We start from the raw sequence: 15337 nt of genomic DNA, 5'->3' as shown, positions 1-15337 counted from the left end.
AAACCCTCCTGCAGCAAGCTTCATGATCACCGGCCTGCAAGAGGAATTAAGTGTCGTGTAATCACCTGACTGATTCCCAGTGAAGTTGCCATCAGAGCACCCCGACCCTGCATTCCCCCTAGTTAAATTTATCAATGAAAAATATTGTTTTACCCAAATCTTGTCGTCTGTCCTCCTTGCTCTGTCCGACTCCCCAAGGGTGGTACGGGTCTCAGGGGTGAGTGCAAGCAGGTTGGCCCACCCCGACCGGTGACATAAGACCTGTGACATAAGTCAAACTTGCATACAAAGCTTTACAATACAAGGGGCAAACAATGACATGAAATGTAGACCGAAAATGTAAGAAACAAGTGAACGATATGTAATATAATATAATATAAGTCACAAAGCAGAAAATGGGCATAGAAGGTCAGCCACTAATGCTAACATACAGAAGACAGGCAGAGAATAAAACATAAAAAAGTGCATAAATATACAAAATACACAAACACTAAAGACAAAACATTTGTTGCATTACATTTCAATACAAAAAAAGAACAGTTTTAGAAAAATAGGAATCGGCATGATAGTCAATTGGACAGGAACATAGAACAGCATAATTGCTAATAATTAAAAGAGCATAAATGAAAGATGGATGGAAGACATTAAATCAAACAAAAAAACAATGGGCTTAGAAAAAAATGCAAAGACAAGAGAAAGGAATAAAACACAAACGATAGGAAAACGCACAATTACAAAATTGTAAATTTTGTAGAAGTATTGGCCACTGTACCAATAAACAGACTAACAAGTCTTAAATTGGATACATGAGACGAGGTGAAGGCATATATGCAAAAGAAGCAATTTCAGGACTATGGTGTTGTACAAAGGAAATTAATCATACAGCTTTATAAAGATAAAAATAAAAAAGGCATTCATGTAGTGTAGATTAGCAGTGCCGGCTTGCTGAGAAGGAGCATGGCATTCGTGTACAAGTACACAAACTCTCAACAGTAACATTTGTTTAAGAAGTTGGACATGTGAAGTTTCAGCCCATAAATATACAATGCCTGCACTTTTTATTTTTTATTTTTTTACAATTAGTGTAATTAAGCCAGTTTCTTTGTTTCACACACTTGTCAATAATCATCTTCACTACAGATATTAGGAAGTACAATAATCAAGTCAATTCACATAGGGCTGAGTAATCTAATCTAATCTAGGGCTGTGAAACGATAAATCATGATTAATTGCATCCAAAATAAGTTTATTTACATAATATTAGGGTTACAACAGTGTGCAAAAGAAAAGGTTTAATAGAACATGAAGTGTAGAGAAGAGCACATGGTAGCAAGAATAAGTCCCACGGCTCCACACAAGGAGGGCTTGAGAAGACATGCAGAGGATCTGCTAATACTCCATTTAAGAGCATGTGGAGGTCCTGAGAAACACTTACAACAGACAAGCATTTAAACCACAAATTACAAAGAATAGTATTGATTATGTTGGCAAAATAGGCAAGTTAACAAATTGACATTAACAAGCGGTCAGTGAACATGTCATTCTTTGAGTTATTTAGGGTACACATTGATGAATGGATCTGACCTGAATTTCAACGGTCACTACATGTGTGGCGACCCTCTGTATCTGAAATCTGACACTCAGATGCCTTTATATCCATAAACAGCTCCTGTAAAAACACAAATCATCAGATCACACACACATGCAGTACTCATTCCAATCAAGAGCTCACTGGAGAAAAATCATCAAATTAAGTTAATTCATTAAAGCATCAAAGGGCATATTTGGAATCCAGGTGTTACATGTCCAATCCGATCTCAGTGATCGAGTTCACATCAGACCCATTTACATCTCAGATCTACAGAGGAAACCGAACAGTTAACATGATACACTGAATGAAATAATAATAATACTTTCAAAAATCTGTGTGAAAGTGGATAAAGTGAAATATACAAAAACTCTTAAAGACTGGTAAAACACTGGCATAGGCCGGCTGCTAAAAGAGACTTTAAAACACACATCAAATCTAAATCTGCATAATCTACTTTGGATGTTTATAAGAGCATTATACAAAAGGAGTTTAATATAAATAGGATAACAAAGAATCACAATACAAGCATCACATTACTATGATCAAAGGAGGTGTAACAAACACGCATTTCTTCACTTCAGCTCCAAGCCAGTTCAGAATGGGTCCAGCCTTTGCCCAAGAGCCAAGCAGTGGTTTCAGATCTTCTGAATAACTGATACCTCTTCAACACCTTGAAATCAGCCTGGGTTGGGATGAACTACAGTATCTGTGACACACACACACACACACGTTTATCAGACCAGGTTAAGGAATGTGAAAGAGGGCTAAAAACAAAGCAAGTAGTCTTACATTAACACTTTCATGCTTTTGTTTGTTTTATACTACGTTTGTCAAAACATTTGCACAATGTTGACATTTTAACATGCAAAGGTGCATGAGTGACCAAGTAAGACAGTCCAGCACTTTAAACAAAAAAGCACAGCATTTAAACAGCAAAGTTACACCAGATCAATACACACCCATGCTCTAATGCTTTCTAACACAGTGTCCAAAACAGGCAAGTTTAGACAACAAGTATTTCCACACACACCTTTTGGTAAATGAATAAACAATATCTTTACACCCAACATTCCCACAATCCTTGAAAAACAGAGAGAATATGAGAAATCTCAGAAGTTAACTCACTCAGATAAATAATCCACAGTCTTAGACCAAAGCATGTGACTGAGGTGTGCTTAAATACTGTGGAGATGAGTGAGTTAATCAGGTGCAGGTGAGGATGATGGCTGAGTGAGTGCAGGGGATGAGCAGGAGGAATTCTGGGAATTGTAGTTTTGAGTTATATGGCTGGACCATGATTACGTTTGAAACTGCATACTCACTGATTAGGTTCCTAATTTCAGTAACGATCACTAAAAGAGTAGGTATTATATAGCCTGATGACGTGATATATGAATGTGATCTAGACATCTGCGATGTTATCATGTGACCTACGACCATATTACAAGCACAACAACTAAATATGAGTGACAGATTTATTTCTTCTATCAGTAAATATATTGATATTGATAAAACTTGCTCATTTTGAGGTCTTGAAGAATCAAGTGGCACTTTATTTTGTGATTGTAGTATAAACAATATATTTACAGTTGTTTAAGTTTACATTTTATCCTAAATAAATGTTCCTCAATTTCTCAAGAGTACTAATGGACAAATAGATAACTTATATTTAGTTACTTTATAGATTTGTTTATTTACTTTACAGCTCATGTGTAACGAGTTGACTCAAAAGGGGAATATTAATAATCAATCATAACTTAAGATTGCTTATCAACATTTACCAAACCAAACAAACTCTTTTGATTATTCATTTATTCTAAGAAAAGGGTTAGGCCTATCTTTCATGGCCACAGAAAAATACTTCTTTCTTAGCATGTACAGCGCTTAGAGCATGTAACGAGATCAAGATCTTAAAATACACTTTTTTTGTAAGCAGAGAATCAGCACCAAATACATATTGTGCACAAGTTTTATCAACAAAGTCACAAACACATAAGTAACATACAAACAATTACACAGATATTGGGTAGATGTATAAAGTGACAGAATGAAACTGGAAGCAGGAATTGTAAATAAAGAACCATCGCCTTATTTTCAGAGTGTCTCATTAAATGTTTGCCTGCATAGCTTTTGCATTGGACACAATTCTTGAAGTTGTTGAACAGTTCAAGTTGTTGATGATTCTGTGAGTGTCAAATGTTAAAATTGCAATCATTTTATTATCCGTTGGATGAAGCAGATATGATGAATTGCATGGGTAGTTTGACTCTGTTCTGATTGAAGGTTTCCTCTCTGTCCATGAGCACATGTGTTAGGGTTAGGGTTAGCCATGCAGATTGTGACCTGCCGGCCCTGGGGTGGAGAGGCCACGCAGACCCCAACCAAACAATGAGGATGTCGGAAGAGTTGGTTGCCCATTCAGGGTTGGTAAAGTTGCAGTTTTCTTCTGAGTAGGATTGAAGAAAACACAGTCTGACTCTGTTAAACATTATGGCTAAATCAGTTCTATGCCTTAACCTCCTCTTACTCTAAACCGAACCATAGGAGCCCTATGAAATACAAACCTGGTAGGTTTAAATATTATGGCGAAATCAGTTCTAGGCCTTAATCTACTCTTATTCTAAACCTAATCATAATAGTCCTATGGAAGGAAAACCTTGCAGGTTAAAAATCAGTGGTAGGCCGTTACCTACTCGTACTCTTTTTTTTTTTTTATTTAACCTTTATTTAACCAGGTTTGTCTCATTGAGATATAACATCTCTTTTTTAAGAGAGACCAGGCCAAGATAGCAGAACAAATTTGATTACACAATCACAAAACAAACACAATCGTAAAACAAACACAAAAGAGGCAAAGACAAATCATGTATGTATCAATTTAAAATAAAAGTGTCATTAATTAAAACATTTGCACGTGTGGATGGATTCATGTTCTATAGTTTTAACATAACCTTTAAAATCATTTAAGGGAATTAGACACTGTAGTTTTAGTGTTTTCTGTAGCTCATTCCAAGTAGAAGGAGCAAAACACATGAAAGCCTTTTCGAACAAATCTGTCCTGGCTTGAGGTACATTCAATGAAATAGTTTTCTGGGACCGTAAACCATAAGTGCTCTGTGTAAAAGAAAGAAATTTAGATATGTAACATGGAAGCCTGCCTATAATGCCCTTATATATAAAAATATAAAGGTGAGTAAGCCGGCGATTTGACAGAGAAGGCAAATTTAACGTGGAATAAAGTGTACAGTGATGAGTGAGGGGTTTGCAATTAGAAATAAATGTTAAAGCTCCATGAAACACAGAATCTAACATCTGAAGATACTTTGTTGGAGCATTCATATACAACAGATCACCATAATCAATAATAGAGAGGAATGTGGCATTGACTAGCCTTTTTCTAGCAGAAAAAGTAAAACAAGATTTGTTCCTAAAGAAAAAACCTAGCTTCAATTTTAACCTTTTTACTAGATTTTGTATATGAAGCTTAAAAGAAAGTTGATCATCAATTAAAAATCCTAAATATTTATAAGATGAAACTATCTCAATTGTTTTACCATGATCAGTAACAATATTTAGGTCTAACTCATTTTTTCTTGCATTTGAAAAAAACATTACTTTGGTCTTCTCTGCATTGAGCACAAGCTTTAATTGATAAAGCTGTGCTTGCACTATATTAAAAGCAGTTTGCAAGCATTCATACGCCTTCCTAATTGTAGCTGCACAACAATAAATAACCGTATCATCTGCATAAAAATGAAAAAATGCATGCTGGACATTTTCCCCCAAACAGTTTACTCTAAACTTAACGAGAGATTTGGATGCCTGAGCACTTGGGCTAAATCAGTTATATCTACTCTAAACCTTTTTATTGCGGTCAACTTAATTAGAGGAAATAGTAAAGTTGGTATATCCAGGCAATGGATTGGTTGGGTTTTTGCTTAATCCATTAGGATTTCAGCTTAGCCCTTTGGATTGAGTGGGGCCATTTGTCCAAGTGTAATGGGGTCCATACTTAATCAAATAGTGGAATCACAAAAGCATAGTGATTCGATACCCACAGGGGAGATAGGTGTTTCCCATTATAAGTCCCGAAGTTCTAACCCGACAAGGTAGTCAGACAAGCGTCGGCCAGTGCTTTTCCTCAGTCCCGGAACCCTTTTGAAAAACCAGGAGGGGGAAGGGCTGTTGTAATATCCTCAAAAAACCTAACCAAGCCAGAGCCATCGGACATGACATACCGCGGTGTATCCAGCAGGTGGATATTGGGGACGAATATCGGACGGAATCCGTGTAAAAAGAGGGCGGGGAGGAAAAAAGGATAGCGGTCGGAACCACACAGGAGAAATCATTTGGGTTCTGCTTGCAGGAAGACAATTCGTAAGCAATGGAGAGGAGGGAAAAACGTAGGAGGGAAGGAGGAGAATACCGGAGAAGGAGGGATCGGGGAGAAGAAAGAGGAGAGTGGAGAAGAAGACAAGACAGTAGGACGTGTTCGAAGGAGAGAGGAGAAAGAAGAAGGAGAGATGATGTGGAGAGGAGGAGAGAATGGAGGGAGAGAGGAGACGACGAAAACCTGAGAGATTCAAGAGGGATGGATATGCGTGGAAGAAGAGAATGGAGGGGAAGAGGAGAAGAAAGGGGGAGGAGGAGAAGTTTCGGCCTTCCAATCGGTGATGACAGAGGTCGAACTGCAGGAGAACACAAATACGTGGCTGAAAAAGGGTTTGTGGATCCTGGAAAAACACTATCGGGTAGCCTTAGGCAAGGCGAGTAAAAGAGTAGTGAATAGTGGGAAAATCGAGTGGAGAGAGGCGTGGAATGTGGCAGTCAAGTGGACCCGGAGACGGTATAGGAGATTAAAAGAAGAGACGGTACAACAGGCGGAGAAATTGATTAAAGGTTTAATAGAAAGGAAGCAACGTATGGAGGAAGAAGAGGAGGAGGAAAGTGGGGATGATACGGAAACTGGGCCTCAACTTCAGGAGATGCAAACGGAGACAGTAAGTGGTGAACAACAGCAACAACGGGAGAGGGAGGAGGTAGTTCCGATGGAGGTGGAGCAACCTTGGGAGGCATCAGGGGAGAATAAAAAGAAACGGCATCAGAGGGACAGAGCAGTCACGAGGATCCCGAAGGCCAAAAAAATGATGGGCTCAGGAAAAGGGGCAGAGGGGCGGCCGTCCTTAACCCCATTCCGACCACGGGATAAGGGGATGGACAATCAAATGATTGAGATAGCGGAGGAGGAGTTGGAGGATTTGTTTACAGAGGAGGTAATGGGAGCCCGGGAAGGGTCAGTAGCAGCTCCACGGGGGGCGGATAAGGGGAAGAACGGGGGAAAGGAAGGATCCCCGGAGGAGTCCCGTTGGAGTAGGCATGTGAGGCATGAGGGGAGAGCGGGAGCCAGGAATTGGTCCTTGGCTCCAGTCAGCCCAATAGTATTTATTGGAGCCTCAAATTTGAGCAGATTGCCAAAAACGAGGGCATGGGACTTGGAAGTGCATAGTTTCCCAGGGGCCACCATCACAGACGGGTACACGATCCTGAAACACAGGACAAAAGCTACGGTAGTAGTGGAGCAGGTTGTGCTGGCTTTTGGTTTGAACGACAGGGATGCGGGAAACATAACGTCGATTGGGAAGATTCTGGGAAAAATGGTCGAAGCAGCGAAGGAAGCCTTCCCAGAGGCCCAGATAAGAGTCCCTTTAATAAATTTCGATCAGGCCCTGCCGGAGAATGCCAAAAGAAATCTAGAATTTGGGGATTTTGAGGATTTGGGATGCAGCATCCCGATGCTCCCCGAGAGAGATTTCAAGGTGGAAAGTGATAAGATCCATTGGACTTTGACAACGGCAGCAGCTGTATTGCGCCATTGGCAGGGGCAGTTAAAATAGAGAGGGGGCGGTTCCATCAGAGCCCCGGGTTTTCGTTTTCATTTTCTTTTCTGGAGAGGGAGGAGGAAGAGCAATACAAAAAAACAAAACAACAAAAGGGGATGCTCAATAAAGATTTAAGTTCTGTAATTAATCTGTCTCAGAGTTTGGAATTGACATCAGCACAATCTACACTATGAGATAAGGGACTATCATTTATCCCTTCCCACTTAATAAGGAAGACTGGGAAAGGGCTTTTGCTGGCGGAGCTGGGTTATTTCCATGATAGGATACAGAGGGCAGTGTTTTTCGGGTTGAGAGAAGAAACAGGTAGGCAAATTCGTCATTTTTGCGAGAAATCGGGCTGGATGCCTCAGCCTCAGCAGCTACCAGGGGAAGTGTGGGACTTTTTTGACAAAATGTGGAAGGGGTCCAGTTAACTTTATCAAAGGCACACACTCCGAGGAAAAATTTGACCCAGAGTGAGGTGAAAACACTAGAGGAATTAATCTCTAGGCGGGATATAGTGATAAAATCAGCAGATAAGGGGAGTGCAGTGGTCATTATGGATAGGACATGGTATGTACAAGAAGGAAAAAGGCAGTTAACAGTCGTTTTATTCCAAGTTAAAGGCTCCCATTTTTTTGGAATCCGTGCCCCGGATTGAACGGATAGTTAATACTTTGGAAAGGATGGCCTTCATTTGCAAACGTCAGAAAAACTACCTACTAGGGGAAAAGGCACCTAGACCTAGGCGGTTTTACTTATTACCGAAAGTCCATAAGCCGAGGGAGAAATGGCCTAATTCCTTCATGCCAATAGTGTCAGATTGCGGAAGTGAGAGTTACAGGATTGCGGAATTCATCGATTTTTATTTGAATCCCCTGTCTACTAGACACTCTAGTTACATCAGGGACACTTATGATTTTTTGGAGAAGGTAAAGGATCTGCGGGTACCTCCAGGGGTGATTCTCTTTTCATTGGATGTGGAGAGTCTCTATACGAATATTGAGACGCCCCTGGGGTTGAAAGCGGTGCGGGACTGTTTTTTTCGATACCCAGACAGTTCCAGACCTGAGAAGGAGATTTTGGAACTCTTGGATTTAAGTTTGACCTGTAATGATTTTGAGTTCGAGGGGGAATGGTACCTACAGATCAAAGGGACAGCCATGGGTAAAAAGTTTGCGCCGGCATATGCAACATATATATGGCTCAGTGGGAAGAAACGGTTTTTCCCAAATGTGAGAAGAGGCCCTTAGCATATTTTCGGTTTTTGGACGATGTCTGGGGGTTATGGAGTCATGGGCAACAAGATTTTGATCGTTTTTTGTGGATACTCAATACGCATCATGACTCGATTAGAGTACAGGCAGTAGTTAAGGAACAAGCGATTGAGTTTTTGGATACAACGGTGTATAAAGGACCGGATTTTATGTCCACGGGACGGTTGGATTTCAAGATGTTTTTTCAAAGAGACGGATACTCATGCTTTGTTACAAAGTTATCATCCCAGACATACATTCAGGGGTATAGTATTATCTCAGCTTCTCAGATTTAGGAGAATTTGTTCAAGAGAAGAGGATTTTCAGGACGCAAAACGTACATTGTTTCGTGCGCTTCGGACAAGAGGTTATTCGAGGTCAAGGCTTAGAGGGATTTATAAGGAACATTGCCGGATGCAGGTAAACCCTGGGACGGAACTCTCTAGAGAGGATAAGATTTTAGTCCCGACCATTTTTTCATATACTCCGGAGGCAATTAGGCTGAATAGAGTGATCAGAGACAATTTCAGGGAGACACTGGCGGACATTCCAGAGGGACAAGATATTGTTCTCCTGGCAGCCTACAAAAGGAATACGAATTTACGGGATTTACTGGTTCATAGTAGGCTTCCTAGGCAAAAAGGAAGTAAGCCACCAGCAATAGATAGACCTAGGGTCATTAAAGCACGAGGAAAATCAAGGGCATTTTTTCTTCCTAGAATTCCTTTGAGAACTAAGAACTGTATTTATGCGATTCAGTGCAGTAGATGTGGTAAGCATTACGTGGGTCAGACAAAGAACTCCATTAAGACTCGTCTGTACCGGCACACATATGCGATCAAGAAGGGGAAGAGGAATGATAGCAGACGGGTACTCATTGAGCATTTCAAACAACACGGGTTGCACAAGTTGAGAATAAGGGGTTTGGAACATAATCCTAAGTGGACTCTAAGACAGAGACTATGCAAAGAATACATTTGAATTGAGAAGTTGAAAGCTTGGTTTCCAAATGGTCTGAATGAAAGAAGAGAAATATTGATAACATAAAGAAACAGGATCGTGCAGGAGAGGAAGAATGGATGGTTGGATCAATGGAAAAAGGACGCATCCTCTCCGATCCCTCTCTGGTCCATGGGGCTGGGGGGGGGGGGGGCCGGAAGAGGAGGATGAACACGGGTTTAAGAAAACTCTTAGGGGGGTGCTGGTCCTAAGCAGGTCAGACACCCTCTGGTTCATCTCTCTTGGATTCATCTTTCTGGATTATCTAAAGAGCATGAAAGGGATTCAAGGATGGAGGTGACACACAAAAAAAAAAAAAAAAAAAAAATAGGGTGGAGGGCATGAGATGATGATAGAGAAACATTCTTGGAAATTTGATTCCAGAATTATTTCTCAATCTGAGCTCGTTTCTAAAAGGGATTAGGCCGGATGAGGTATCCAGGGATGATACTTTTAGGGTAGCAAACTGGGTTTTGTGTTGTTTTCTTAGGTGCACTCTAGTTCTTATGGAGTATTTGATTAATTGATTGGTTCGTTGATTAGTTCGGCTAACTTTCTACTCCTGGTTGGCTCAATCAGGGGGGACTTTGGAAAATGTTCACACCACGGTCGTGAGTGCCTTGTAGGTTTAAACATTATGGCTAAATTAGTTCTATGCCTTAACCTACTCTTACTCTAAACCTAACCATAGTGGCCCTATGGAATACAAACCTTGTTGGTTTAAACATTAAAAAACGTGGAGATGTGAAATTCTCGATCAGAGGGCTATTTCACAAAACCAAGATAGCGGATTAAGCCGGGATTTTCCAAATATCCTGGCTGAATTTAGCCGGGACTCGGTTTCACGAAAGCAGTAGCACATAAGTTACCATGGCGATTTATTCTGTGCAGCTAGCCTGCTCCAGACCAGGCTAACAGCCAGGCTTAGTCAATCCTCGTGCCTTATCTGTTCAGTCAGCGGTCACGCCGATCAGAATCCAATGTGTTTTGTCAGTTATATATGTGTTCAGCGCAATTTTATCAGCCTGCATTAAAATACCTCAGATACATATTGGCATTCAGTCAAGTATAGCCTACTATTATTATTGTAACATTATGATGGTAGCCTACCATTATTAACTATAATAATAATTATCCATATGGGCATTGTTACTGTTCAGTTGTGTTTTTGAGGACTGCTGTTCTAAGTTTGACAGATAGGTCTTTAATAGGCTATTGTATGTGATGAGGGAATTAGAGAAATGGCTGATAAAGAAGCAAAAGTTTTTTCAATCAAGTCAGGCAATATAGTTGCTCTAAACACATGTTTCTTCCTTTACAATGGCATGCCCATTTTTGGATGACATCTGATGAAGCACTTATATTGAGAAGGCCTTTCAGACGTGAAAGAGAATTACCTGCAAGAGCGTTAGGGTAGAGTCGGGGAAAACGCTAGCCTGGTTCAACCAGACTCTAGTTCATTTCATTTCCACATAGAGTCTGGAACCGCTCCATTAAGAAACGTTTCCTTCCTTGTAGGCGGGTTCACTATTAATTTTCAAATCTATTGGATCTGCCCAAAGTCACTCACGATCTGCCATAGCCAATCGCTAACGGGGTGTCGCGAGTCACGCGCCAAAGAGGATTATGTTTACAATAGGATTTCAGTCAACGAGCGCCGCAGGTTTTGTTAATCTAGGAACAATTATTAATTCGAAATGTATATTTGACACGAAGGACAGTGATATATTCATCCAACGGTGGAAGCTGTGTCTAATCATTACAAATACGCCGCTGTGGTCGTTTTCTGATCTGCCACAAATGCTGTAACGCTAGCTGCTATAGTGAATGATCAGTCTGTCTCTATCTGCAGATGTGTAATAAACAACAACTTTTCACATTAATAATAATAATAATAATACATTTTATTTAAAGCGCCTTATCAGGACACCCAAGGACACTGTACAACGCAGATAAAAAAAAAAACACATTAAAACAAAACAATAAAATTGGCAAGACAGCATTGGTGTGATATGGGTCAGACGGAATATGATTGTCTAAACAACAGAGTTTTGAGTTTGGATTTGAAAACATTAGATGAGTCAATTACATTACGTCTTATTGTTTCTTAATTACCTTAATTTTGGTCTTCAAAGTATGTGTTTGTACATTTTTATATGGCATTTAGTTTTTTTAGTAAAACAAATTAACCATTGCCATCTAAAACTGAAAATCAAATATCTTCAAAGTATGGTTTTTCACATTTTTATTTATGACAATTATTTTTTTTTTAAATCACAACCAATTTGTATGATTTACAACATGTAAAACTGACACACCAACCTCCTGCACCAGTGCACAAAGGGGCTCAAAATGTTCTACTCATCACAAGAATCAGTAAATATACAGTTGGGAATATGAGCGACTGACATGAGTCCTGAGCGGATCTTCAACAATAGTTTAGCAGCCAGGACTCGGGGCTTCCGAACACCAGGCTAATAAACCGTCCGTCCAAAATGTCACGGTCATCGTGCACGAACTGCCCAGCACAAACTTCCAAACTTTCTGCCTCCTTCACTTGGTCCTCAGTTGTGCAACAAGAGGTGAGACGATAACAATCCGGCTTTAAATTCTGTATATTCGGCAGTTTCTTTTCCAACAACGGACCGAATAGCTTTTCTCACGTCTTTCTCCGCTGCCATTACTGAACTGAAACTGACGCGCTTACATCAACGTCATCGTTCTCAGCCACTCCCTCTATTCGCTGATTGGTCCTACAAAAAATTGATTTCTGGAAACCTAAGGATATGGAGCGATCCCAGACGCAGTACTGAAGTAAAATGAAATTGAGCGGAAGTGCGTAGGAGGGCGCAGCCAGGCTAGGAAAACGCCCCCCTTAAGGAAAATGTGACATTACTGTAAAACAAAACATAAATGTGACTAGAAATTGCATCCCAGTTTTGAGTGTCTTTGGCAGGAGTTATTTACCAAATATTAAAATTGCTCAACCTTCATAATTATTTTTTTTTTTTTTACTGAAAATATTTTTGTACAAAGGGCCAAATCAACAGCCAAATGAACATAGTTTTTAATCTCTAAAAGTAAAAGGCAAGTAATGCAACAACATAATATATATACCTATTAATATTTATTTCAGGAATGTACAAAATAGCCAAATTTCTATATTTTGATTTCTACACGAGGTCTATAATTGATGTAGTATTTGTTCATCACTATCATCAAGAAAAACAGAAAACCCTAAATAAATATTAAACATAAATTAGTATATTAATAGTGAAATATATTACATAAATGCACTAAAAGTCACTGTTTTATCATTGGGTCACCTAACCACCTTCCATCATTGCATTCACCAAGCTAGCTAATGCTCACTTGAAGTAATTTTTTCATGTTTTGTTCAAATATTTTGATTTCACCGCCTAGTTATACTGCATTAAAGTGTAAAATAAAGACTTTGATGAACAGAAATATGTTACTGTAGTAATTATGATAAAGAGAAACTATGCCCCTTGGGGGGCGTTTTCCCCGACTCTACCCTACTGCTTTTCTGGGGATGGGCATCTGCTACCTGTGCAGACTGTTGGGTCCCAAAATTATCAGACACTTACCAGTTCTCATATTTGATCTTGACCTGTTGCCAGGTCCTCTTTGGTCCAGTCATATTTGTTCTGTATAAATATTGATAGGATGTGTAACAAAAAAGAGTAACATAAATTAATAAGCTGCACTCTAAAAAAATGCTGGGTTGTTTGAACCCAATTTTGGCTAAAATATGGACAAACCCAGCCATTGGGTTACATTTTTAAATTACATTTTTAACCCAATGGCTGGGTTTGTCCATATTTTACCCAAAATTGGGTTCAAACAACCCAGCATTTTTTAGAGTGTGTGTAACATAAATTAATCAGCTGTCAGCAGTGTTGGGTAAGTTACTCTAAAAAAGTAATTAATTACTAGTTACTAATTACCTATTCAACAGTGTAATTAGATTACTGTGCAAATTACTCTCTAAAAAGTATTTAATTACTTTTAATTACTAATTACTTTCAAAATCCCATATCAATCTCAACCAGCTGAATAATACAAGGATAGACATGAATCCGTTTTAACTCTTTCAAATAAATACTATAAAATTGCATGAATTATCCTTGAACTGACCAAGGTGGAGAAGGTTATAAAAACATACTTTTTAGCATTAGACAATAGGCTACATTTTGATGTTAAACCCACTATTGTTTTTTTTGTCTGATCTCATGACATTTCACACTTTTTTCATACATATTTTACAATAATTCATACGAATTTGTACGAGTGCGGTCGTAATATTTAGACACCTCATAAAATGCATACGAATCGCTGTGAGATCGGATTGATCTATACACAGTATTTACCTCAATTACATCAAATTAAAAACATCAAAATTAAATTACAGATAAATTAAGAGTAATCCCTTGCTTTACATTTTCAATGAAAAGTAATGAAATTACAGTAACTAATTACTTAGTAATTAGTACACCCAACACTGGAAGTATGGCGCACGCAACTTATCCATAGTAGCATCAATGAATCTGTGATGGACTGTGTGGTCTGTTGAAGAAAGCTGTCGGCTCCCACTTATCTGAATGACTTACACCTGGCTTGACATAGCCGCTCCTCCTGAGCCTGGTTTGGCCTTTGTGAAACTGATAAAGCCAGGATGCACTGGTCACACTAGGTCAAGCCCAGCTTTATCTCTTATCCTGGATTTCTAAATTCTGCTTTTGTGAAACAGCCCTCAGATCGTAGGAGATGGTGGAAACTACATGGACGTTCAACAATGGAACGAATTGGGAGGATTAGACAATAGAGGATTATGGGTAATAGTAGATTGGAAAACTACCAGGATAGTGGAGGTTGGTGTAATGGAAGGGGTTGATTTGGAGAATAGAGAGGGGTTAAGGTTAGTGCTGCCTTGCGGTTACACTGGAGTATGATGTCTGTTAAGGTTTGCACTTTCTTAGGGATGATGATTGGTAGAAGCTTGGTACTCGAATATGGTCAAATTTACGCACTTGTACCCGCCAATCTGAATCTCGTGACACAGGCCCTATTTGGGTGCCCCGGGATACCTTGCGGTGTTAACGAAGGGGTATTTGGATAGGGAGGTAGGTGTCCAATCCCTCTGGGTTGGGGCTGGGCGATGTGTAGCACGGTGTTGTTGTGCGCGTCTGGTCGGTGGGGCCGGTTCCTTGGTTGGCGGTGGGTCGCCTTCGCCTGTTTTCGGATGGAGCGGCATTTACTACAAGGAGCCGTGGTTCACTGACAAGCTGAGCCAGGTCGCGTTAATATCGAGGACGTATCAGTAGCGATGTTTGGTGCGATGTGGCTCGGCTGGTCAGTTAACTACGGCTCTTCGTCACGACAAAATCTCCCGTGTTAAATTAACACACCTGGGAGTGTCCACACTCGGGAGTGTTGGGGTTGGTGGGATGATTGAGTGATTGAGTGGGTGGTGATTGAGCGTTGTTGACACCTAAAGCGGAATCGCGGGGGGGGGAAGTCTAGGGTTGTGGACCACCGTTGTGGAGATGGGTGTTTGCTTTGGTTGGGCTCTTCACCCTTATATTATTAAT

Source organism: Pimephales promelas, chromosome 24, assembly GCF_988280905.1.
Source record: "Pimephales promelas chromosome 24, fPimPro1.hap1.1, whole genome shotgun sequence".
Taxonomy (NCBI): Eukaryota; Metazoa; Chordata; class Actinopteri; order Cypriniformes; family Leuciscidae; genus Pimephales; species Pimephales promelas.
Note: the sequence above shows the minus strand (reverse complement) of the source record.